Raw genomic sequence first — 24,558 nt, 5'->3', positions numbered from 1 at the left:
ATAGGACTGGATCAGCAGCGGCATTGTCGTCATCATCATCATCATTATTATTATCATCGTCGTCAGCAGCGGCAGCAGTCGCAAGAGTGGACGCGTTCAGGGAATTCACGGCGGTTGGGTGCTGCCGCATTCGAAGTTTAAATTGGCTGACTGCTATTTGTTTCCTAGATCTGGTAAAAATTGAAGATTCAGAGTTCCAGATTTGCGACGGAATACATTTTACCGCTTTAAATCAGCACTGTAGCGCATCTGTTCCCTGAATGCGCCCAATATCATTACATGCACCGCGTAACACCGTTTCAAATCTAATCTCGAATATAGTTTAAATATCTATTAAAGTTTCACATCAACGACGGATGATTTTTAAAAGTTCTCAATATATTTTAACATCGTTGAAATTTTTTGATTCACTTGTTCCTTTCGTTATTAATTTTAAATGTAACTCATGATGCCATTAGTGCTTTTTTTGCCTTTCATAGGTGAATTTGTAGACACACAATGACGAGTTGTGTCGACACCATCAAACAAAATGGAAAATAGCTGAAATACTGACTGCAAGGGCTTGATTACTCTCGAGAAACTTAAACTATTCGAGCCATCTCATAGGATTTTATGTTCTTAAGCCGGAGGTGTGGATCTCGCAATCATGCGGAGCCTTAAATTAAATATATCCAAAGGAATCCCGCAGCTCGCATCGTTAGCAAAGTTTTAATAAAGCGAAATTTTCACAGAACAGCGCCACGTTCGGAAATTTAATTTAATTAAAAGCTACCGAAGAGCTTAAAACACTTTTATTAATAAATCTTCTATCGTTTCTTAACAGCTCTATAGAATTCTAGCACGTATTCTATTATGTATTTACTTTAACTTGAATGCTTCAAAAATATTGTAGTGTTTTACGGATTAATGCGAGTACAATGACCAAGCCACTAATGATAATGGTCACGACTTTGTTGCTAAAAATATTTGATTATGGTGAACTACCGTGGAAGAACATTACTGAATAGATTTAAAAACCGTAATGCCACTTTTGCATTAGAACACATTCAATTTTTCATTTTATAAATTTTTAAATATTTTGAATGATACCAATGAATAACCATAAATTGAGGATATATCCTGTAACTTTTTAATTTTTTTTTTTTAATTCTGAAAAAAGAAAAACGAATTTGGAGCAGTCCCAACACTAAATTTAAAATTATTATGATGAAAATAAAGGGTGATCGGTTTAGAAATTGCAAGATTAGGTCATTTTCATTTAAATTTAATTTTATCTGTGACAAATCAGAGATGTGGTGAAAGGAAGTTTAAGGTAGTTCCTGGAAAAAAATCACTTCTTGTTTTACAATTAAATAATAATTAATAATAATTTTCTAACACTTAGAAAGTTTGAAGTACCCCTATGTATGTTATGCGCCATTTAATAGCCAAATTACGTTTCTACTCGACTTGCAAGTTCCAATTTTATTCGTAAAAAATCAAAGTTGGGGCGAAAGTAATTTTCTAACAACTTCAAAAATAAGATATTAATTTTTGATTTGACAATTTGGAGAATTTCGAGATACATCAATGTGCAGTCCAAAATTTCGTACTTACACGACATTTTTATGTAGCCTGAGCTTCCAGTTTTATCTGTAAAAGACCAGAAGGGTAATGATAGGGAATTAAAAAAAGTATCATTTGAAATTTTAAAGATTTTTGACATGACTAAAAATCGGAGTAAATTTTTCAAATGCGTTTGAAGAGAAGCTACGCTAGTCACATTTAAATTTTAACGTTTCAAGTTCTTGTTTTAAGTCTTAATTTTTACGTACAGCTTCTTAAATCTTCAAGAATCCATTGCCTAACCCTAGAGGTGAATTGGGCGTTAGAAGTCGCAAGTTAAAATTTTTGTTAATTTTCAAAATCATAAGTTTACAATGTTTTAAGTTATATCTCCAAAAATCTACCAGGAGTCCCCATCGGAGACGCATCGAAGATAGCTTTAACACACCAATTACAAATCAAAACCAAAAGTACGCGAGTGAAGTGTTATGAACTAAAAAAACATAACCTGAATTTCAGAAAAAGTACGCCACTGAATTTTTTCACTTTGGAGGTTACAAGTTATAATCCTTGAAATGAAGAAAAATCAATTGAAGCAACTTTATAGCCAGATGGTTTACATATCCAGAAATTTTGACCTTTATTCGTGAAGGATAAACAACGTAGCTATAGAGCTTTTGACGCAATTCCGAGAATGAAAAATCAGATGTGATATTGCAGTTTTCAGAATTTTTCGCCGTCTCTAGGTATCGAGGTATATTCCGTGATTTTATTAAAAAATATTTTTTCAAAAAGTCTTTTCAAAGAGACCCCGTACATAAAAAAAAGATGATCCGGTTTGTGCAGATTTTTAATAAAGCTCAGTCATCAAGACTATTAATTCCAGTTTATTTTAGGTATCTCTATGGATTCCGCGATATTGGCACTCAAAGACTGAACAGTAACGAAAAGCAGATAATTTTCCTCCAAAAATTGTCAGAAATTTTTGGAAATTCTGAATCCCTATTTTTCAGTCAACAGAGAGTAATGTGAATCCTACACCGAACCTCATTTGTGCAACAAATATTTTTTACAACAACTTTTTCCCAGGATAAGTCCTGAACAACGCTTAGAAATTATATATATTGCTTCACAAAACCAAATTCGGTTGTGTCAATTTGTAAGATATATTTATTTAATATTCCCCAGTGCAACTACACTTGGCCAAACTAATAAGGGCATTGTGGCCTAAAACTTCCTAAACCCAAGATATTAATTCCATTATACAGTTGCAGCAACTAAATTAACGTAAATCCCTTACGTCTGAAATATGAAATCTGAAAACCGAAGTGTGGAATTTACACGTCAAGTCGAAATTAATTTAGAAGCAAGTTGTGCTAATTGGTGATGTACGTCGGCCTGAAACTTCCTTTAACTAAGGACTTAATTACCTTTAACGGGAACAAAATATTTGAAGAAAACTTTCTATCGGAGAAGCCGTAACCCTTTGAAGTGCTCCCTTGACGTGCCTATAACGTCGTAGTAATAAACTAATAGCGCATGCATGTAAATAAAGCCATAAAACTCAGTACTAAAATATCCATTTAAGAATTAAATATACACTCTGTAGCGGGATATTCCGGCTAAAACAACGGGAAGAGTCTAGTAAAAGCGGGAATTGAAGAAGGTACATTAAGGAAATGTAAATAACGACGTTAAGATGCCCATTATTTAGTAAAGACGCTTTTACCGCATATCTCTACTCTTGTCACTTATGCCACCTGGTGCCTAAAAACTTGTTATGTGTGTTTCAGCGGAGGCTCCATCGATTTTCTACTTTTACTACACGCAGAAGGACAACTGTTAGCAATTGCTCGGAATTATAGAAGATATCCGGAGAAATCCTTGAGCCTTTCCCTTGATTTACACTTTAGTGTGCGACAGGATTTGGGTTAGACTTCGTGTCCGGAAAACAGATAAAAAGGAATAGCAAAGAAGATAATCCGCTTAGGAGTATGTTTATTCCTTAATTCTTTGCTATCTAAAATTCTTACTTAGAACGATGAAAAAGTATGAACATCAGCAACAGCAGCTTTGGTTTGATTGTGTGACGTGAATAGATACAGATGGGCCGCATTAATAATTTTTTGGCTACTTCAACGGCAGCAGCGGCAACGGCACTCTAGATATATTACTACAAGTTTTAATAGGTACTTACCTAACGAGTGCGAAAATTGTTATTTTCCCATATGAGGCTGCCATTTCTCGTCGTTCAAGCAAACAGTTTTAATTAGTTTTAAATTAACATGGATATAATTAGGTAATGTATGAGTCGCGAATTTTCCAAACGAAGGTTTGAACCATTCGTAAATAGTCAGGGAAATTCGATGATTGTTTCGCGTGAATATTCAGAAGTTCTGAAATTAATGAACCCAGGGTTTTTGCCATTTTTAAATTTTTTTAAAAATTTACTACGAATCCCCGGCTGTTTCGTGCGGAGAACGATTTTGAATTTGTAGAGGTATAGAGGTATGTTGTTATTTGCAGTTTGAAGCTGTTCCATTCTGCGGAAGGTTTCTGAAAGGTTTTCTGGTACCAATTCAAGTTTTCATATAATATACGTTTTAGGATTTCTTGTATCTTCTAAAGATTTTTTTTTTTTGATCCGTTGAAAAAGTCGAGGATTCCGAAAGATTTCTAGGTTTTTAAGTTCAATCTATCAAAGCGCGAATAATAACCAAGAAGGAGGTACCGTCTCCTCCCAACCTCGTTTTCGAAAGATTTGTTCAGATTTACGAGGGATTCCTTAGCTTTCCTTATATCCAGAGGATCTACTGGAAGTTTTCAGTATATTATTATATAGCACACATGTCTTTTTGAGAATTTCTTTCTAAATTCCGTGTGAACTTCAGCTTCCCTAAAATCTTGATATCATAAAAGAGGTTTTGTTCTGTAATGATTCTTGTATACCCAAAATTTTATTCAAGAATTTTCTTTTGATCTATGCCAGTTTCTGGATGGTGGGTTTTTTTAGACATTTTCATTCGTTTTGGGCTCTAAAAAAATATGGCTTCAAAAAAATATAAACCGTTTTTTGTCACTTTAGTTTTAGAAAACTTCCTGAAACTGCGCGTGTAAGGTACACTACAGACTATTTATAGGATTTGAAAGCCTACACAATTGCCTACAAAAATCCGACTCCTGCAATCCGATTTAGAAAAATCAGGGTCGTATCATGAGGATCTGGCAAAGAGTCATAAAATGAAAGGAATAAATCTCTGTTTCCCGCTTCCTTTTCAGGAAATATCAGAGAATGAGGTACGTTGCCGACCATTGTATGTTATCATTGAGAAGCTGGCAAAGAAGCATTCCTTATGGCATTCTGGATGACGTCAACCGACGAACTACGCCATTAAATTGGCATTAAATTTAACATAATATAATGACGTTTGAGATTAAAATTTGTTACTCGCTTCCGTTGATTTGTTTACGGTGTCACGACTGCTGACATCATTATGTATGCTCAATCAACCTATTTGAATTTTGACAATAAATGTGCTGCTCTATACAAGCAGGAAATGCAGAGGGTTTGATAGAGCTAATCATTTTACGTTGTCATCAAAATATCCGATGTCCGAAAAATCATATTCCTAGTTCGTTTTGATGTTAGACGTTTGTTTTGCCCGGAAAAAAGTTTTTATTGGGAATCTTACAATGCGTTTCACTTAAAATTCTTACAGTCTATGTTTTTTATAGATTTTTTTTATTTAGACACTTTAGACCCAGATGAATTGCAATGATTTGAGAATTTGTTTTCTCGAGTTAACTAGGAATTAGATTCTTCGGACATCGGGTTTTGGACTCACGAAACTCCAACTTAGGATCCGACGTACACTAGTCAGTTTCATAGGCTTTCAAAGCTCAAAGAGTTGTCTACTCAATCTGACAGGGTCGCATCGCGAGGCCCTGGAAAATGAAGTATCATGTTACCTTTTATTTTTGAAAAATTTCTAGAAGCCGTGAGAAACACGGTACGCTACTGTGTAAAACTGAGAATTTACTGATGGGTGAAAAATGAGTCCAAAGCTTTTCAACATCTTTGTTTTCTTCGTTTGTGTTGCTCCGTGCTCTCGACACGAACATTATTTATTGTTAAGTATATTGTGTTTTCCCATCCATATTTACGACGACGTATGTACTCACATCCAGATTATGGAAGAACTCCGACGTCTGGAGATACTCGAATAATTTCAGACATTAGCAACAAAATATATTGCTAACACACGGAACTTATTTAGCTCTATGAGCCAGAAAATAACTTGCCAGCTTATCTCGTTGAGGATTTTTAAAGCAGCTCCGGGGCAGTTGAAACAAGTATGCATAAGTCTTGTGTCCTAACAAAGGTTTGTCTGGAAAATGAGCGCAATCCGATTCGAAAACATACTGGCTTGATTTTAATAAACCAGTAAACGGATGGGGTGAAATGTGATCCAGAATTAATTACTTGCGGGTTTTAACCGGCCAGCTCAGGGCATCTAATAAGGGTTCGGCCTTTTGTTTGTTCAGATCCTGGGATGATTAAAACATTAGGTCGTTTCCATTGACAACCGAACTGACAACGTATAACACAGATTTGCCTTCGAGTTAATTTAAAAACTCGCTGATGGGTAAAACTCAGACTTTTTTTGCAACGTCGAGAGCTGAAATAGAAAAATTCCGGTTTCGAGTAATAATTTGAAATGTATGCAAATAAACCATTGCGCAATGAGAGAAGTGCCTTGCAAATACAGATAGAAATTTTGCGGAGAATAATACCGCCTTTATGTGTATACTTCAATTTGGAGTAGACGAGCTGCGGCTTAAAAAGTCGACGTTACATTTTCATATTTGCAGTTGCTTGATTTGAAATACGTTTTGCCTTCTTGGAAAGCGGGGATTTGTTGCAAATCATATATGGAGACTTCTCTGGAAATGTGAATGTTATAAACAGTTCACTGTTTTTAAATTTTATATCAATTACGTTCCTGTTGTGAGCAACAACTCAAAGTTACAACAGTCGTTTAAGCAGAGGTAGGTCCAATCGGTGTCTTGATCGACTCGATAGATCGAGACTAAAAATCTATCAAATAGCTTTAATTACGATGATTTTTTTCATTTCGAGGTTGGTAGTTGTTTACTAATTTTCTCAAAATTGAGATGGAAAAATTGCGACCCGGTTTCTCAATTTTAAACCATCAGACCTGAAAATCTTAGGAATTTTAAGTTTCCAAAAATGCTTCAGATCGATACCTAGCGAATAGAAGATTTATTTTTCGCGAAAAATAATTTATGTATGGAATTTTTAGCCCTTACGCCAAAGCATTGACATTGAATATGAAATAATAAAATTACAAAATGAAAATTTGCCAGCAATCTGCTTTGGAGCCGTTCCATTGGTTGTAATTGATTATTACAAATAAATAGAGAATGAAATTGAGTATGTAGCCACAAAATAAAGCAGATAATTGAAGGATTTAAACACAGAATTGAGGTTTGGTTTCGAAATGTGAGTCACAATCAACGTAGCGAATACATTGATCAAAAACTTATGCATTTTTGGAGAGAAAAATTACTTTCTGCTGGGTGCGTAAGTGCGCTTGCTCCTTCAGTGCCATTTAACTATCTAAATCTAAATAACAAAATTTTAAATTATGCTTGACTTCAATTCATCTTTCAGAACTACGAAACATATCATAAAAAAAGGTTAGAAAAAAAGGACGAAAACGAACATTAAGGAAGTAAGAATTACAAAAAAATTGGCAAACAAATTTGTAAAAAAATAACCTCGTCATTTCAACAACCTGATTCCCATTCGAGAGGTTTTTTAAAATAACTTTGTATAAAAATAACTTCGTCTAACCTCTATCGAACCCTCAAATCAAATTCTGCAATGAATTGAAAGACTGTGACATTGCTTCTCTATTATTCCTAGGCGAATGTCTGATTTAAGCTCAAATTCAAAAGTTTATTTAACCAATTCTTACAGGAATAAAGTTGATTGACATCAACAGCATCCTGAAAGTTTCAAACTGCTACTGAAAAAATGCTACTTTTTCCTTTAATAAATAAAAAAGTGTATGATAATAAAAATAATATTCAATATTTTGAGCATAATTTGATAGTTTTTTGGTTTCTTTAACGAGTTTTTAGGCAACTAACTTCCTTTTAACGTCTCTGAAAATGTCAGTTAGAGTTCCATGATACATCGAAAAAATATTATCTCCAATAACACTTTTTTTTAATTATAATAATTTACTCATTCATGCTAACCATTAATGCCTCTATTATTCACGTAGTAGCAAAGTGCTCATATCAAAATAGGGACAAGGTTGAAAGTTTAATGGAAAGAAACCCTCTTTTAATTATTAAACAGTAATTAACGTCTAAGTAAAATTTGCAAAGAGGAATTTTATGAGCGAGGTCCGCGGCTGAAATGAATATTTCACGTTAAGATTATCTGTAGGGCTTTTTTCACTGTATACATAGGAGCCTAATTGGAGGCTTAAAGCCGGCTTAAGTGGCTATATTAAAATTTCATTTTAGCCGTAATATACTTAAAAGCAGCCCGTAGATGTAGGTGGACCATTTGTTTTTCCTTCCATTAATTATCACGGTCTTTTGTTGCAGGGCTCCTAAGGAGGAGTGGCAGATCGACCTGTAAGTATGATGCGAGCTCCCCACCTAAAATCTTGTAATAATCATCCCCGAAAAAACTTTTTAATTCGCCGGTAGAGGAGACCATTAGGCGTTAGAAAAGGGGGAAGTTTGCCCAAACCAGGGTTCTTTTTATCTTTGGAAAGTCCATAAAAGTTTCAAGGCGAACACATGCGAATCACCCTGGCGACGACGGTACGAACTAGCAGAGTGCAATCTTCTAAATAAAGATTTCGTTCCGCCTAAGTGTTTTTCGCAATAAAGTGTCCCAGGGGCACCACCGGCCAATGATGAAAACCCCTTCGCAGGCCATCGTTTTGTCTTAACAAATTGGATAACGGGCCCTTACCTTCGTCAAAGTTTGTAAAGTGAATAAAATGCACCTGGTTGACGATGTTGATGCTGTAAGTGGTGGCGGATAGGATTATGACAATGATGATGAGTATGGAGACAATGTTAATGATGATTGTAATGTTCGCCGAAATGGAAAACGTTTTCATAGTACGCATCGGAGCGTAGGATCCGGTGATCAAATTGAGATTTGCGATTTGCCCTGTTTCAGTGCGTGAAAACTCTTGTTGAGATGGTTTTGATTATTTTTCTCATAGCGAAACTCGATTAGGTTTTGAAAATTTCCTTAATTATTCATGTTAAAATTCAGTACCGTACTTAACTGATAAGAAAAATATGTATGTATGTGCCAACCTTCGATCGAAAATTTTTGATAACTTCATTAGATTTGGATGCAAAAAAAGACATCGAGAGCGCTTTGGTTGTTGTTCTGTATCTCTAATAATTTCCGAGACTTCTTACCTAAATATCTCAAGTTGCTCACCCTCTACGCCTCTCATTTTTAATCAACGAAAAATGATTTTTATGGAAATATCAGATTCATCAAGCAGTTCTAATAATCGGATGCGGAACAAGATTTTTTCAAGTCACACAACATTCTAAACTTTCTGTTTGCAGTAGGATTCAAGAGTTCGGTTCAGTTTTTGAATATTTTCAAACGTCAGCTATGCACTCCTCTGGTTTTTAACCAATAAAGAGGCGGCACAAGTTCTTTTCAAATCGGATGAGCGGACATGTTAAGAAAGTTTTTTCTTTTTCGATCCTTTCTAGCATACACCCGCATGTACGTATATCTTCGGACTTACTTTGTACAAACACATGCCTGATGAAACCAGTAAGGAGAAATACGCGTCGCTGGCTTGCCCAATATCCTCTTTCCTTTCTAATACTTGATCGCTATGCGGAAGTACCTCCAACTCTTTCCTAACATGTCCAATCATCTGCGCAAATATTTACTTACCTGAAAAAATGATAAAAAGAATTATAAATTAGAATTCAGTGGATTATTGCACGAATATTTCAGTGGGCGTCTAGAACATCCGCGTTTTCAATTTTTACTAGTTACCAATTTTTTCAATTAAAAGAAAACACTTAGGGGTTTCACCTGGTAGAAAATCACGTGTGTCTCCTTAATTTTTTAGTTTCCAGGACATTTGCACAAAATGACAATTTATCGACCCGCATTTCAGAATGTGACCAGTGCGCCTCTGATATCAAATTCGATCATATTGGCACATTTTTTGTTAAAGGAGACACCTGGCGGTTTTGCTCTGTGAATAGTCATTAGCAACCATTTTATCTTTTTCTTCAGGAAATTTAAGAAGAGAGGAGCCGAAACGTGACAAAATTTCGGAAATTGTACCGAAATCCAGAAAATTTATCGGAAATGCAGCAAATGTGGCTTAGGATAAATCGTTTTTTTACCGTTTAGGGGGAATTTCAAATGAAAAATAAAAGATGTTTTCGCAATTTTCCTAATGGAAATTAGTAAGCTCGATGCCATCGTTATATTCACGAACTAGCGTAGATTAGGAATAACACACATATTTACAATTATTAACTCATTCCACCACGTTTAATGACGAGAATCGCCTGGCTTTCAATTACACTAATACATACCTGGAAAGTGTAATTTATTAGAGTTGGAATGAGACGATCCAAAGGGAAGAATTAAACAAGGATCGATCGATAATGTGGGGAACATGTTTGTTTGCTTTGGAAAGAGCGAAATTGACTTCCTTAAAAGTATCGTGTTTAACTGGGGAGTGTTGATAAACAACACGTCATATCTCGACGAAGTTTTTTTAATGTATTTGCGAATGCGTTCGTTTTGACGTACAAGGGTTTCGGTAACTTTATCTTCATCAACATCTTCCTATGTAAATGTCATGGTAATACGCATCATTCAGAGGTTCTAAATTTTACGACACCTGAAACATAAACTTCGTGCACTTAGCTGACAATGAAGTAACACAATACGGGCGACGAAGTACTTCGTTATATTGATCTTATAGAGAAAAGTGTATCTTTGTAAGGCGATACGCTTTAAAAGGTATTAGGTTACTCCTTCAGTCTAGGAGGCAATTGAGTCGAAGCAGTCATTGATAAATTCCGCCGGAATATTTCCTGGATACAAAAATTATGAAATTGAGCCAATTGAAATCGGACCAGTACTAGACGCCCTTGGAACAAGATGTAGCGCGTATAGAGGAAAAACAGAGACCCAGAGTCAAGATAATAGCGCAATTCTAAAATATAGATTTATTATGGGGCGCGTCTGTTAAAATGAAAGGTTATTTATTCGCCTGTAGCATTTCACCGCCGGCAATCAATGAATCAATTGCAGGTTTCAAACATATTATTTCATTGTTTTTTTAATAAAACCCCGTTGCGGGCTTCATTAAAATTTCCGAGTGTCCATTATTTAAACTATTTTATTTATCCATATATCCCAGCCTATTATTACTTTACCCTAGTCTTCCGCTTTGATTCCATCGATCCCCCGAATGAACCCTATTATTCCGAAACAAGTTTCCTTAAACTTGGCCCCACCCACCTCGTTTATAACGTTCAATGTTTCGTTCGTGTTTCTTTTCGCAATTCGATCGTGAATAATTGCCGCCACTGCAAGAAATTACCGACAATAACCTCTTCATGCAGACTTCGACTTAAAATTGTCTCGCGAAGATATTTGAAAAAAAAATGTTGCATGTCGAGGATCTATGCAAATAAAAGCGGCAGTCAACTTTTATGCTTTCTTCGTGTCCGCAACGGTCAACTTTCAGCGGCAATTAAAACTTAAATGGATATTTTTCCGCATAAGAAGAAATCATTTTGCAAATTATTTGCCGAATCTAGTTTAATTTTACGATTCATCGACATGAAATCGAAAAAATGTCGCCTTTCAATAACTAATTAAACTTCGTTGCGAAACTTTAAAATGCACTGCGCTTATTTTAATTAAATGCCGCCTTTGGGTGAAACGGAATTTTAATTGGGAGGAATTTTAGTTGCACAGTTGCCGCAGTTTGCATAGGGGACTATTAGGGAACAATGTCATATTGTAATACAACACAGGGTGCTCCGAAATTAGGTGACCGGAGTCAAGCAGCAAATTATTCAGACGTATTCAAAAATTCTTCGTAATTGAAATGCAGGGCCAAAAAAAATGTATGTTTTTAAAATTTTATCCCTCAGCTCTTCCAGTTTCTATATAATATATATCTTTGCGAGTTTTGTTTACGAATAGACGACAGGACTGTTTAATGTGTCAGGTTTGGTTTACCAGAAGAGCGCTGTTTAATTTACCGGAAAACGTAGGAATATATTTTATTTGGGGCAACGCAAAAAGTGACCGCAAAGGGAACTTTTTATTAATATTTAATATCCCGCAGTGAGCTGAAGCGAAATTTCTGAAATTTCCGGATATTTCGCAATACGCGTAAAATAACATCTATTTCGCGTTTCTCTTGGACATTAACGGCGCCTGCTGAAGAAAGTGTAACCAACCTTGTCATCGCTATTACCGTTACTATATTATGTAAATTGGCACTTCCGTCTACATATGTACACATACACTACGTCAAGCCCTTGCAGGAGGCCTGCTGCAGTATTTCATGGCAATTAGACAAGAATAGCCCCCATATGCATTTCCTATCGCCATTCAAGCCACGCACTATGTAAATAGCCCAGCCCTCCATTCATTACCATTTCTAAGAAGTTTTATGGGAACTCAATTAATTAATGAAAGTGATAAAAACTAAGACTTTCCTGGAATACGCCACGTAGTGGCTAATTATAAAACGGGGATTTTCCTTAAACGTAGTTTTTGGCAGCACTTTTGTGTCTGTAAATGGGTCTTATTGGCAATTTAGGCATCGGTACAGCTGACAATAAGAGCCAATAAAAGGAACCAGGAACGTGTCCATTGCGAAAGTAATGAAAAGCCTGACTTTCCGACCGAACTTCCAATTTTTACCTTCGTCCTGCTAAAGTTACACTGCGACGTATAAAAGCCAGATTAATTTTGCAGCTTGAGGCGCCAACTTCCTTCGATTTCCTGTATAAGGGAAGTTAGCGTTAACCTCATCAATGGCAAGTTTTATGAATTTACTTTAGAGCAGCATTATAAATTCAAGAGGTTGATGAGTTTGTACAGCAGCGAGTGAATACTAGGTACTTTTATATACTGTTTAGCGGATTACATCAAAAGTTTCGGTCTATTATTCAAAGGGGGATAAAATGTTTATTGAATGCAAATTACTTTCTTGGAAGTTAAATTACCTAATTTTAATGCTAAACAAAAGCTAATAAAAGCTTTTGTGCTGAAACGAGAAAACATAAAATTTATAGTACATTTCTTAGGGTTGAAAGGAAATTGCGGGGAAAATTAAAAATAAATGTGTTACTAATTAGACTGTGGGCGCAATGCTAATCCCGTCAGATAAACCGAAAATAGAAGCTGTTGAAAAAACAGTGCCATTATCAAATTTTGCAATTTAAATAGCAATCTCTTTAATCCCCTGGCGGACCTGAAATGCTATGTAAAGTTCAAACACCTTTACTAATTTAAATTCGGTTTAAATAGGTCTGTTTCAGCAAAACAGTAAACCGATTCAGGATTGTCAGACACAGCCAGAAATATGATCAGTCCATAGGCCGATCGGGACTCGTTGCACATATTTAGGGCTGGCTCACACGATCTGGAATTATCTTAATCATTATCGCTCGGTAAAATGCTCATTATCGATTTTATCGGAAAGAAATCAAATTACTCTAAGTGTCTTCAAAAAGTTTCAGCTCTCATTGTGCAACTTTCTCCGATAAAGTAGTTTTGTGTTCTATCGTGGATTTTAGATGAAAGAAACACGATTCGAGCGTTCTCCCCATATTTCGTGCTAGAAAAATTGAAGTTAATTTCCTATTTGCAACGTTATGTCATGTTTTTAAAATACTCGTGTAAGCACATCAAAACGTCAAACCTCTAGATGAAACCCGACTCTTTGGGGATTTATATGATATTCCTGAAACTCTGTGGTTAGTCTGGCGTGTCATTCTTTCATCTGTCTGCCAGCTTGTTGGGAACACATTTATTTTTCAAAGGCAAAGTTTGGTCTTATGAAAATAACGTTTCCCTTTCCGAAGGCGTTTACGATATATTAAAGATTTGTTTTTACTTTATTTATTTTTACAACGTATTTGCCCACCTGATGAAGAATTGTGTATTTTGTGAAGAAGCATCTGTTAAATGAAAATAGTCCTTTCTCATGTTAAAATTTCAGACATTCAAGAAGCTAACTTGAATACCATTTGACTTACACATATTTCTTCAAACCGGCACACACAAAAGCAAACAAGATTCTTTTCAAAAGTAGTTCCTTCGAGTAAACACGACTTGTCCATTCCGTTTGTAGGGAACATTTCATACTGCGGAAAATAATTTGCTGCAGATCAAACTGGCCGATACGATTCAAAAAGATCCCTGTTCGTTAGAACTTAGTAAACAGAAGCCGACATGATGCTCGTTGGCCAACAAAGATTTAAAAGTACCTACATTTCTAAACTCGGAAGGGCAGCTTATGTGGGATGAAACTAGTAAGTCTTCATATCTATTCTGGTTGTGATTTATGTATACGTGTTTTTGAAGGATTTAGTTCAGTAAAGTTCTAAAGTTTGTGCATCTGGCTGAATAATAGTTGTATTGCAGTTTGACGAAGAAGTAGTAGTTAAAATTCAATATACATACATACGTGTCGTGTGTCAATTTGAAAACTAACCACCCTCGATATTTCGGTGATTATGGGAAATATGTAAATATGCAAAAACACGCCTATTTTATTTTCAGAGGGGACTTTCTTTAAATCGTTTTTTTATTAACTTGCACGTCCCCTCCAGAGGGGGTGGAACAACTACTAAAATCTTAAATGGGAAGGGGGGCCGAGTTATACCTCATTTGAAAGGTCTTTCGATTACCTTCCTAAATGTACCTTTTTTCCATCGAGAGGTTTTCAAAAAATCATGTCCAGACCATAAACAATTTTCGGTACCAATTGTATTGTAGAAAAGTTGTTAATTAATATTTTAAGTGTTCAAAATGTTCATTATTTTCTGAACAGTAACAAAGTCTGTTTTCAAACTTCATTCTAAAATTCACAAAAACTTCTACTTTAAGTTCTCTACACGTAGCAGTTATTTTTTTCCTCAATTCTTCCAAATCTTGAAGCTGGGTTTTATAAACAACAGATAATTATTTTCGCTTTTATTTGTTTATTTGTATTTGTTAATGCATTTATTTAAATATTCTACTTGTAAAAAAACAATAATAATAATACTACTCGATTAAAAAAAGGACAAGAGAATTCTTGACTTTTTTGTAAAATTACTAGATAATTATTATTGTAAACTTGTTTTTGTGAGTTAAAGGTTGTGTGTTTATAAGGTTATCTAAAAAAATGGTACACACGCTTCAACAAAAAAGAACAGAGATTATTATTTTCATCTATGAAGAATGTGGAAAATACGCAGGAAGAACAGCAGAGAATTTTTAATAAAAGGAATTCTAATACTAATTTGAAACATAAATACGTGCTGGAATTAGTTGCTAAGTTTACTGAAACTGGTTCCGTTGTCAACAAAAGAGAGTTCATATGCCTGTTTTGAATGAACCAGCTCAAATTGAAGTTGTAGGCTTTTTCGTTACCGATTCGATCAGCTCCGTTTGTACCGTAGCACATGAAGTAGGAATGTTTCATGAAACAATAAGAAAAGCGCTAAAGTTAAATAAATTTCACCCGTATGAAATGCAAATCCTTCAACTTTTTGACGACGATTTTGAAAGAAAGATCCAATTTTGTGCAACAATAATATATTTTATAGATGACAACCGAAATATTTTAAGGAACATTTGCTCTAGTGATGAGTCTACGTTTTTCCTTAATAGACATGTCATCAAATAGAATTGTCGATATTGGAGCGATAAAAATCCCCGACTATTTAGAAAAGATAATACACAGTATTCACAAAAAGTAAATGTTTGGTTTGATATTCTTGGAAATGCCGTAATTGACCTTTTATTTGTAAAGGAAAACTTAACTGGTGAGCTTTACTTAAATCTGCTAGAAGAGATAATAGATCAGTTAACAACAACGAATTTAGGAAATCACGTTGACGCGGCTGGTAATAGCGTTTTACAAGATCGTCTTCATTTTCAACAAGATGGAGTTCCACAATATCATTTTCTTCCTCTTAGGCAGTGGCTTTACGAGAGGTTTCCTGGTAAATGGATTCGTTCTCTAATTGACACACTGTATATGATCATCTTGAAAGTGAATTGGAAAACTTTTTTAAGATATTTTTCCTGGCAGCAATTAAGTTCATTAATTTCCATCAGTCATATGTATGTTCGCTATCGTCCTACACTGTGAACCATTCTAGAATCGTTTAGTAATCGCGAAATATTTGTGCGCACACGTCAGAACTGTTTTGTTAAGGTGTCTACGTAATTGTAAGTTGAAAAGGATTGGTGAACAAAGTACGAAACAGAACCTTTTTAAACCATCATTAATTATCAACGCCAAAACGGAAAAAATTCGGAATCAGAAGACAACGAATGTCAGATTAAATTATTTGGGTGTGTAACAATAACGATGGAAATGCGCAAGCCTTCAGAGCAGTTCTCTGCCGATTTGAACTTTTAAATGAGCACCGGTAAAACCGTGCACGAACGGTTCCCAACAGATTCCATGTTCAGTTAGGACGTTTAACTGAATCGTAATTGGACGGTGAGTTTCGTAAACTGGAGTGCGCACTCCGTAGCTTCATACAAGTAACTGGAGGTTCAGTTGGAAGTAGTATCATAGTAATTTTTGCGCCGACTCAAAACAGGTTTGGAATGGTTCTGCAACCGATGGCAACGAAAAGCAATGAAGCGATTAAAGCAATGAAAATCGCGACATTTCCAATTCTACGTTATACAACGGAGTGCGCAACAATTACTGTTCTCACACGAATGTGGGATTGAATCGAAGTGATAGCAGAACCAGCAGAGCCATTGTATTCCGTGTACGCTGATTTGCGCTTATGTGAACGTACAAATGACTGAACGGTTCGGAACATTGCTCAGGTGCAAGCCAGTTCTTGAACGGCTTTTTGACGGATTATAACCAAATATCCCAGTGATGAGGGGTGGGAATTTTCCAATTCCACGTTTTGTAACACGACGCTCGAAAGTAATATTGAATCGAAGTGATCAGAGAGACCGAAACAGTGGTTACAACCCGATTTGCGCGGGTGGCATCACACAAAAACACTTTCAGACGGCGATTTTCATCGTTCGAAATTGAGGCATTAATTTTGCATTTTAGCAACACGTCAGAAGTTTCATGGGGAACGGTTGGAAACCGCGGATGTGTGTGTACGGGCTTTAACTTGTGGTCTCCTAAATAGTCCAAAATGTGCCTTTACAGTCGGAAATTAAGTTTGGCGAGACTGGTAAGAAGTTACTGGGATGATAAAAGGCCCCAAAACTACGAAGACGCCGAACAGACTCGAGAAATTATTAAGCTAATTACTTTCCTGCTTGTTGAAATTATGGCAGTTTGTGATAACTTCTCGGCCGGTTCTTGTTATATATTTTGAAAATTGGGATTTTTCCGGGACAAAAGACAATCAAATGCCGTCGATAGAACATAAACACGAGCTGACAAAGATATTACGGAAAGCAGTGAGGCGTCATGTTTAGCGCTGACTCCTGGTGTTGTGTTTAATATCATCGAAGATTTTCTCGGAGCGGCGAGATTAAAACCTTCAATTACCGGGTCGGTGTACAGGAGATGAGCTTATTGTATGCGCTGATTGTTGTGAACCAGATTGGAAAATTAACTGAGCCAACCGGCTCGCATAGACAAGCTGTAATGTTCCCATAACCGCCGCCGGTATGATGTGTTTCTGCTTAGCCGGTTTAATTAAATTTCGGCGATTGTTTTATTTAAATAAACTTGTACGAATGGACGCTGAAAACTACGACACATCTGCATTGTGAAACTTTTAATTGATTTGACCCGTGAATACACCTCGTACGTTACTTTACGTAATCATTTCCTGACGCGCGCTGATTAAATGCGAGCTTCAGCTTAAGCTGACCAAAGTCTTTTTAAATTGGACATTTCAACTTTAATTACAGCCAGACTAAGAGGGATCAAGGAGAGTTATTATATTCGTATTTCGTACTTTGGAAAAAGATCTCCCGCATTAATATTTTATTTCCTTATAATTAGATAATTGCATTCGACTATCTGCAAATTATGCGTTTGAATATTATTCGGATTGTTATGGAAAATTTTTCAAATTTATTTTAACAATGCATACCTAAAGCCCGAACCATCCGGAACTCGTCGAACAATTGCATCGAAAAATACTTCGCTTTAATCGTTTCGATGAGGTCTACTACTTTTATAAATACACCAAACTGAATGAAAAATTCTATACATGCATAGAACGTTAATGAAATTGGTAGGTAAATTTTCAGGGGTTAATTTTTGAAGAATCTTAAGGTAAACATTTCACGTTAACATTGGTTCGCAAACTGTTAAATTTTCAAGATACAGGGTATTCAAATTAAAATTTTAAATTTATGTACTGAGTATATTTTTGGACAATAACGCAACATTCTGAGGAATATTTGCATACCTGAAAAGTTGATCATGGGGAACTCAAATAATTATTCAATTTTTTTGTTTACCGATATAGGGCGCTGCATATTGTGATTACCTAAACGTAAAGAGCATTAACATTTTATCGCTCACAGTATATTATTTTTAGATAAAAAAAATGTATTCTCCAGTCATTTTTGTCGATAAAATACACTCTTAAGAATTCTCGCTAAAATAATTGTTTAAAAAAAAACGAGTTTGAAATTTTAACTTTTTCTATCAAGATAACAGAATACACTCTATAATTTGCCCCTAAAGCGGAAATACATGATAAAATACAAACCTTTGAAAGCAATGTATACGTTTTCTTGACAATAAAATAAGAAAATTTATTGACAGGGCATTTTAAAAACCTGACAATGCCTGCCGAAACATAAATTTTTACAAGTACAATTTTTGCTAAACATTTACGTTAGAAATTATCAATGATCACCATATTTGACCATGAATTCGTCCACATAGACTTTGGCGTCAAAAATAGTATCAAAGATTTTTAGAGTACGATCTCTTTGAAGATTGAACAACTGTCCAGCCGAAGATGTTCATTGCCGATGGTGCACTACCGTACTTGAGTTTAGATGTCGGTCTATTTCTGGACGACAACCACCCTAATCGTTGGATAAGAAGACTAGGACGGTGTGCATGGCCTCCCGGACTAGCGGATATGACTTCTTTAGATATTTTTTGTGAGATCCCTTGAAGTCGTTCTAAGTAACAAGTTTTTTGAGTCCTTTGCCATTATTAACCAGGTATATTCGAATGAGTCGGACTACCAATGTTTGATGCATGTATTGCAATAGGCGGCAGTAATTTTGAACATTATTGTAAATATCATTGGTCTATTACGAGTAATACTATTTATTTTTGTTATTTTGATACTTCAATTGTTTAACCATTGTTATGCCTTTTATCGATAAAAATAAATAAAGAATTATTTTTTTTACAAAAAAATTACATACTGCAAACTATAAAAAGTTATAGCTGTATAAATTCATATATAATTCATATATATAACAGTATGCTGCGTCCTTTTCCATTAAATCAAAAAACTGGGTGAAAATTTTAGTTTCACATACCCAACTTTCCCAATGTACAAAATTTCCTCAAAATTCGGCGTTCTTGTTCGAAAATATAATTAAATATCGAAATCGAAATTTGAATTTGACTACCCTGTATCTCGAGAACTTAACTCTTACGGACCCATGTTAATATCCATTTTTTATCTTCATATTTCCAAGGACTTGCCTTTTAAAGTTTGTCTCGATACATAAATATCACCCTCTATATTTACTTATGTTTATTATTACCATTTTGAATCAGTCCCAAAATTAAATTTACGGTCTTAAAATGCAAATTTATTTACCCCAGAAAACGTACATAAAGCGCTGCTTTTGCATGCTGCTGCATGCTCAGGAGTAAAAGTTGTTTCATAAACTCACTGCACTTCATGGTAGTGCAATACTACTACTAATCAATTGCTATATCATAGGGACAACTTGTCTTATTATATGGTTCCATAATGCTTATGGATATTCCAATATTCCTAGGAATAAATGCCATTAAAATCTCGTTGCAATAATTGCATTAATAATAAACATGAATTATTCAGATTCATTGATAATTGAAGAAAAATGGTATATTTTATTCGGAGTAGAAGGCTTTTGTTGTGCTTAGTCTAGTGGCAGGGCTTAGCCTCGATTCCGCCTTCAACCTCTGGGTTCAGCACAAAAAGATCCACTTTTGTTCTGAGCAAGTTACATAATCTACTCGTGTCCACTTTTTAACGAACATCTGGGAAATCCGTGGAGCAGGTACCTCGAAAAGAGGTGATAATTTAACAAATTCCCGGCAGACGAAAACAATTTCAAATGTTAATTGGGATGATCCGAAAGTTTTCTTTGCGGTTAAACAGACACTTTTCAAATGTCAACAAGAAGTTTGCGACGGGCAAGGAAACGAAACGAAATTTCAGCTTGAATTGTTGCCAAAGTTACTGAGTTGAGAGATAAGCCGGGAATTTGTGGACTGACACGTCAGCGTATAGACGTGTTAACGTGTCAAAGTAACTTTTTCCGTAATACGGATGTATGTGGACATTGCTTTGTGATGCTAATAAAAGAATGTTTTCAGAACCAAATTTAGATGGAAACCTCCGCTAACCCTTCAGGATCGTTAGGTTGGATTTATCTTGCGTTTTAACGATTTGCTTCGGTTTTCATTCGGGCATTGTAGCTCATCGGATAATTGCGAATGCGATTTCGAAGTTCAAAGGGAGACGCGCATCGAATATTCCTAAACCTATTATGAAGCACGGAGGCCATAGTTTTCTTGTTTTGTGATGATTTACCGCATTAAATACTTTTTGCGGTCCAGGAACAAGAAATGTTTACTTCTTATTGCGCATATTTGTAAATTTAGTTTAGTCGTTTTCTTAATATTTTCTGGTAATTTTTCATTATAGTAGGTCTAAAGATACTCCGCGAGATCCAGTCATAAATAAGAGATCCAATTTAATGTCATTTGAAATAGAGGAATTTCAGCTTCGTTAATAATGGACGGCTAGCCCTGGCTAAGAGAACAAACAGTTTTTGTTTTCTAACTTCCGTACCGTCAGTCCAAATATTCATTTTCCAGAGATGAAGCCGGATCTGGCGAGCTAAATTATGGAACGATGAAAGATCGACCTTTCTTCTTAAGCCATCGCAAAATTTATTAAAAATGCAGAGGAGGCATTTGGAAATTTTAATTCAACCATTGCAGTTGTAATGTTTTCCTTCCTTGAAAAATAAAGAACGGTGTTTTTCCTTAGTTAAAGACATCTACATATTGGTCTATAAATTGTCGTTTTTCCATCACTCTGTTTTGTCTCATACTACAAATGCAAGGATTTTCTAAAATTTTCTTCTTTTCAGAATTTCTAAAATTTCTCTTTTAATTTCTTCACAACATCTGGGATCATCTTTAATATTTAGTTTTCCCAATTTGAGAAAAGGGAGGAACTTTTTACGATGTCTCCAGAATTTCTAGCCGTCGTTTGGATTGAGTCACATTTTCTAGAGCTTTAGAAAAATTCTGCAAATTTCTAAGTACTCTTGAGTATGGAGACAACGTACATCAATGAATTATGTAGATCTAATAATTTCAAATTTTTTATTTGTTTGTTAAATTTCACATATTTTACACCCTCAATTTTTAGTGCTTTTCAAATATTACTTTCGCCATTAAGCTATGTTTATTGTATAGTCACTCTAAGGTTCTTCAATTTATTAGGAATTAATAAATTCATCTAGTAGAAACCAGTGTTGTGTGGGAAAGGGCAAAGAACGGAGGAATGAAACAGCAAATAATTTCTTTCACGTACTTACTTTTCTACGTGTTTGGAGACAAAGTACGCCAGTGAGTCTTATATATTGAATAAACCAAAAATCGTTAATAATTTGTCGAAATGCACGAATTTATTTGACAATAACCAGACGCGCACAAAAATTATAGGGAAAAGAGAAATTAAGCTGAAAATCTCATCCATTTCTTCAAGTTCCTACGCTTTTGCAGATAACGCACGTCGATGAATTATTTGCATTTAATATTCTAGAAATACATAATAAGACATATTTCCAACTATATACAAAAAAAGTATCCAACCTTTTTGGTCCAGAAAAGAAGCAGATCATCACATAGTAAGTATGCACGTTAAATACATTTTGGGAGCATAATTTGCACCAACGAGTCCTAACGCGCACAAGTTAGGAGCAGCCCCAAAATATGTCGGTTATTAACTGTAGTATTTTGTTAAAACTCAGTAAAGTTTCTTAACACAAAACATTTTCATTCACCACTTTTTCTGACATTATTTGAGTTATTATTTCTTTAGATGAAGGTGAGGGCAACTGCCATTTTATTGTTTTTTTGTTGCTGATCTGAAATACAATTTGCGTGACACATAGCCATTAACATTTCTAATGGTACATTTTTCCGTTACAAATTTAACTGTTCAGTGAAGTAAAACGGCAGCTTTAAAATGAGATGTTTTCTCTTTCTTATCAATTATAAAAATGTATGCTCCTCTTATTTGCGGCAAGATCCCCAAGTTCCTTCTGTATGTATCTGTATTTTTACTACATTGATTAACTATATTCATTTGTATTGCCGTATTGTCTAAAGCGATTGGGGACGCGAGTTTTATAATTTTATTTTTCTACATTGACTACTATATATTTTGGGGGTTTGGTTACTGATTCAAGCAAATAGACATGCGTAATAATGTTGATGGCTATAAGCGTACTTACATTCGTGATTTTTGTTTCCGTCGTTAAACGTCCTTAAATGCTGCCTTGATAGAAAGTTCTTCAGCAATAATTATTACTCTCATGGCACCTTTGCACTTCAGTCACATAATATCGTCCTGACAAAATAGTATGCATTTCAGAGCATAGGACTAATCGCTCACCGATGAACCATCCTCACCGCCATCCGATTCATTATTAACGCAAAAATAAGCAAGAACACGGCAAAGTAGAAGCAAAAGTCCCGTTTTCCAGCTCTTGGCGAGGCGTCGGACGCGATCGACGCGCAGCGCCGCCGATCGGACCTCGAAATACGGGCATCCCGACGCTAGTAGTGGCCATGCTACAGGCGCGAGACGCACGCCGCCCCGACGCCCTCGAACGTTCGGTATAGCACGTGTGAAGTGTGAAAAGAACTTCGCGTTACGCGTACAGTTAATTGGATGCGTATTGAATGACAGATGTGGCCGCGAGGGATGTGGTGTTAAGTGTTGTGCGTCGAAAGTGTGGCGTCACGATGTTTTCTTTCTTTTCGGCTCCGGTAATTTGCTGCTAATTGTGAGGGGTGGATGAGGGTTGTGCCACTGATTGGTGGTTTGCAGAACCGTCATCAGCCTGATGGTTTGTTAGCGAATTTCGAAAATGTGGCTGGTTTTGTCGTGGAAGAGAAGGGTGTCTTTGATGACAACGACTAAAATTATTTTATAGCGGAATTATGAAGGAATTGAGCAAATTTGAATATATCGGTTTCTCAAAAAGTATTGTCTAGAAAGAAGTTTATTCAGGAATGAAAACTTATGCCGAAAGTTCTTGTTTAAAAATATCTCTTCGCGAAGCTACATTTTCATGATACTGCAAATTTCCCGGAAATTGTTCAACTTCGCTAAAATTTCTAGAAATTCTGGATATACTAGAGTCGATTAATTTCTAGCAAAAGCGATATAATCCACCAAGATTCTGCGTATTAACACCTCTTTTCGAGGCTTCATCTCGATAATATTTCAAGTTTCTTTAGTGTGTCGAAAATGTCGAGGCATATTTAACGTTCGAAAACGAACGGTGTTCAGGCAAAACGCAAATTATTCTTGGATTTTTAGTTATACCTTTTTGAATGTTACATTTTCATTAAATTTTAAGAAATACCGCATTTCGATACTGCAGGGCAAAGCAAAACTTTTTCTTAAAGTTTCTGCTTGAAAACAACTCTATGAAAACCTACATTTTCAGAAATTTTCACGATTTATTGAACACTGAAATTCTGAATCTTCTAGAATTGCATTAAAAAAAATTGAAAAATTTTTAACATTCTATTTATTGGATAATACAAATATAACCCTTAAAAATTCCGCTTAAAAACACCTCTGTGACTAATGTTTTTTTATGTAATTCCACGATCTGTCGATTTCTTAAAAATTGAAGAAATTCTAAATCTCCTTGAATAAAATTTGCTGCCACAAAACCAAAATAATCTTCCAAATTGTTGCCTATAAGTATATATCTTGAACTCTATTCAATACCGTATTTCATGAATTTAAAAGTTCAGTTCCTTAGAAGAAAATCTAAAATACCATAATGGAATATAATGGAGCAATATAGTACTTATTCATAAAGTTTCTGTTTAATGCATTTTCAATTTTATTTAGTTTATCGAGGATTGTTATGTTTATAGACAAATTACCTTATGTTTGATCAAGCTAATGATGATAACACTGATCATACAAGTCGATTCGTTTTCAGTATTTATTATCAACATTATTGTAAATTTATAAGCACGCTTTCCTAATGCATAAAAAACGTATTAAATGTTTCAAACATTTGTTTTTTAATATTAATACTAATTCAACATCATAGATAAAAACTGAAATCAATGCAGCGCCATTGGCCCTAAATTCCCTGAACAAGCGAAATGGAGTCCTACAGTGACGTTATGTCGAATCATCGCAAAAAGGCCTCACGTCATTGACACTACATGCAAATTAGTGAATACGAACTACAAT

The 24,558-nt window shown here is 35.2% G+C and overlaps 2 protein-coding genes and 1 long non-coding RNA gene across 10 annotated transcripts in view; 2 read left to right on the top strand and 1 right to left on the bottom strand.

Annotated features, from left to right (window-relative positions):
• Positions 1-24,558, top strand: part of Lar (tyrosine-protein phosphatase Lar) — a 246,844-nt gene that overhangs the window by 91,618 nt on the left and 130,668 nt on the right. For all 8 annotated transcript variants that reach the window (XM_066398112.1, XM_066398116.1, XM_066398118.1 and 5 more), the window contains one exon: positions 8,191-8,220. The gene's annotated coding sequence lies outside the window, so the exon portion shown is untranslated. The remainder of the gene's footprint in view (positions 1-8,190; positions 8,221-24,558) is intronic.
• The window catches only part of mRpL52 (mitochondrial ribosomal protein L52), a 188,491-nt gene that overhangs the window by 94,116 nt on the left and 69,817 nt on the right, over positions 1-24,558 (top strand). The gene's annotated exons all lie outside the window — the stretch shown is intronic.
• LOC136414238 (uncharacterized) overlaps positions 1-24,558 on the bottom strand; it is a 154,202-nt gene that overhangs the window by 71,020 nt on the left and 58,624 nt on the right. The gene's annotated exons all lie outside the window — the stretch shown is intronic.

The sequence above is a fragment of the Euwallacea similis genome, chromosome 17, assembly GCF_039881205.1.
Source record: "Euwallacea similis isolate ESF13 chromosome 17, ESF131.1, whole genome shotgun sequence".
Lineage (NCBI taxonomy): Eukaryota > Metazoa > Arthropoda > Insecta > Coleoptera > Curculionidae > Euwallacea > Euwallacea similis.
This window is presented reverse-complemented; position numbering and strand designations above follow the sequence as displayed.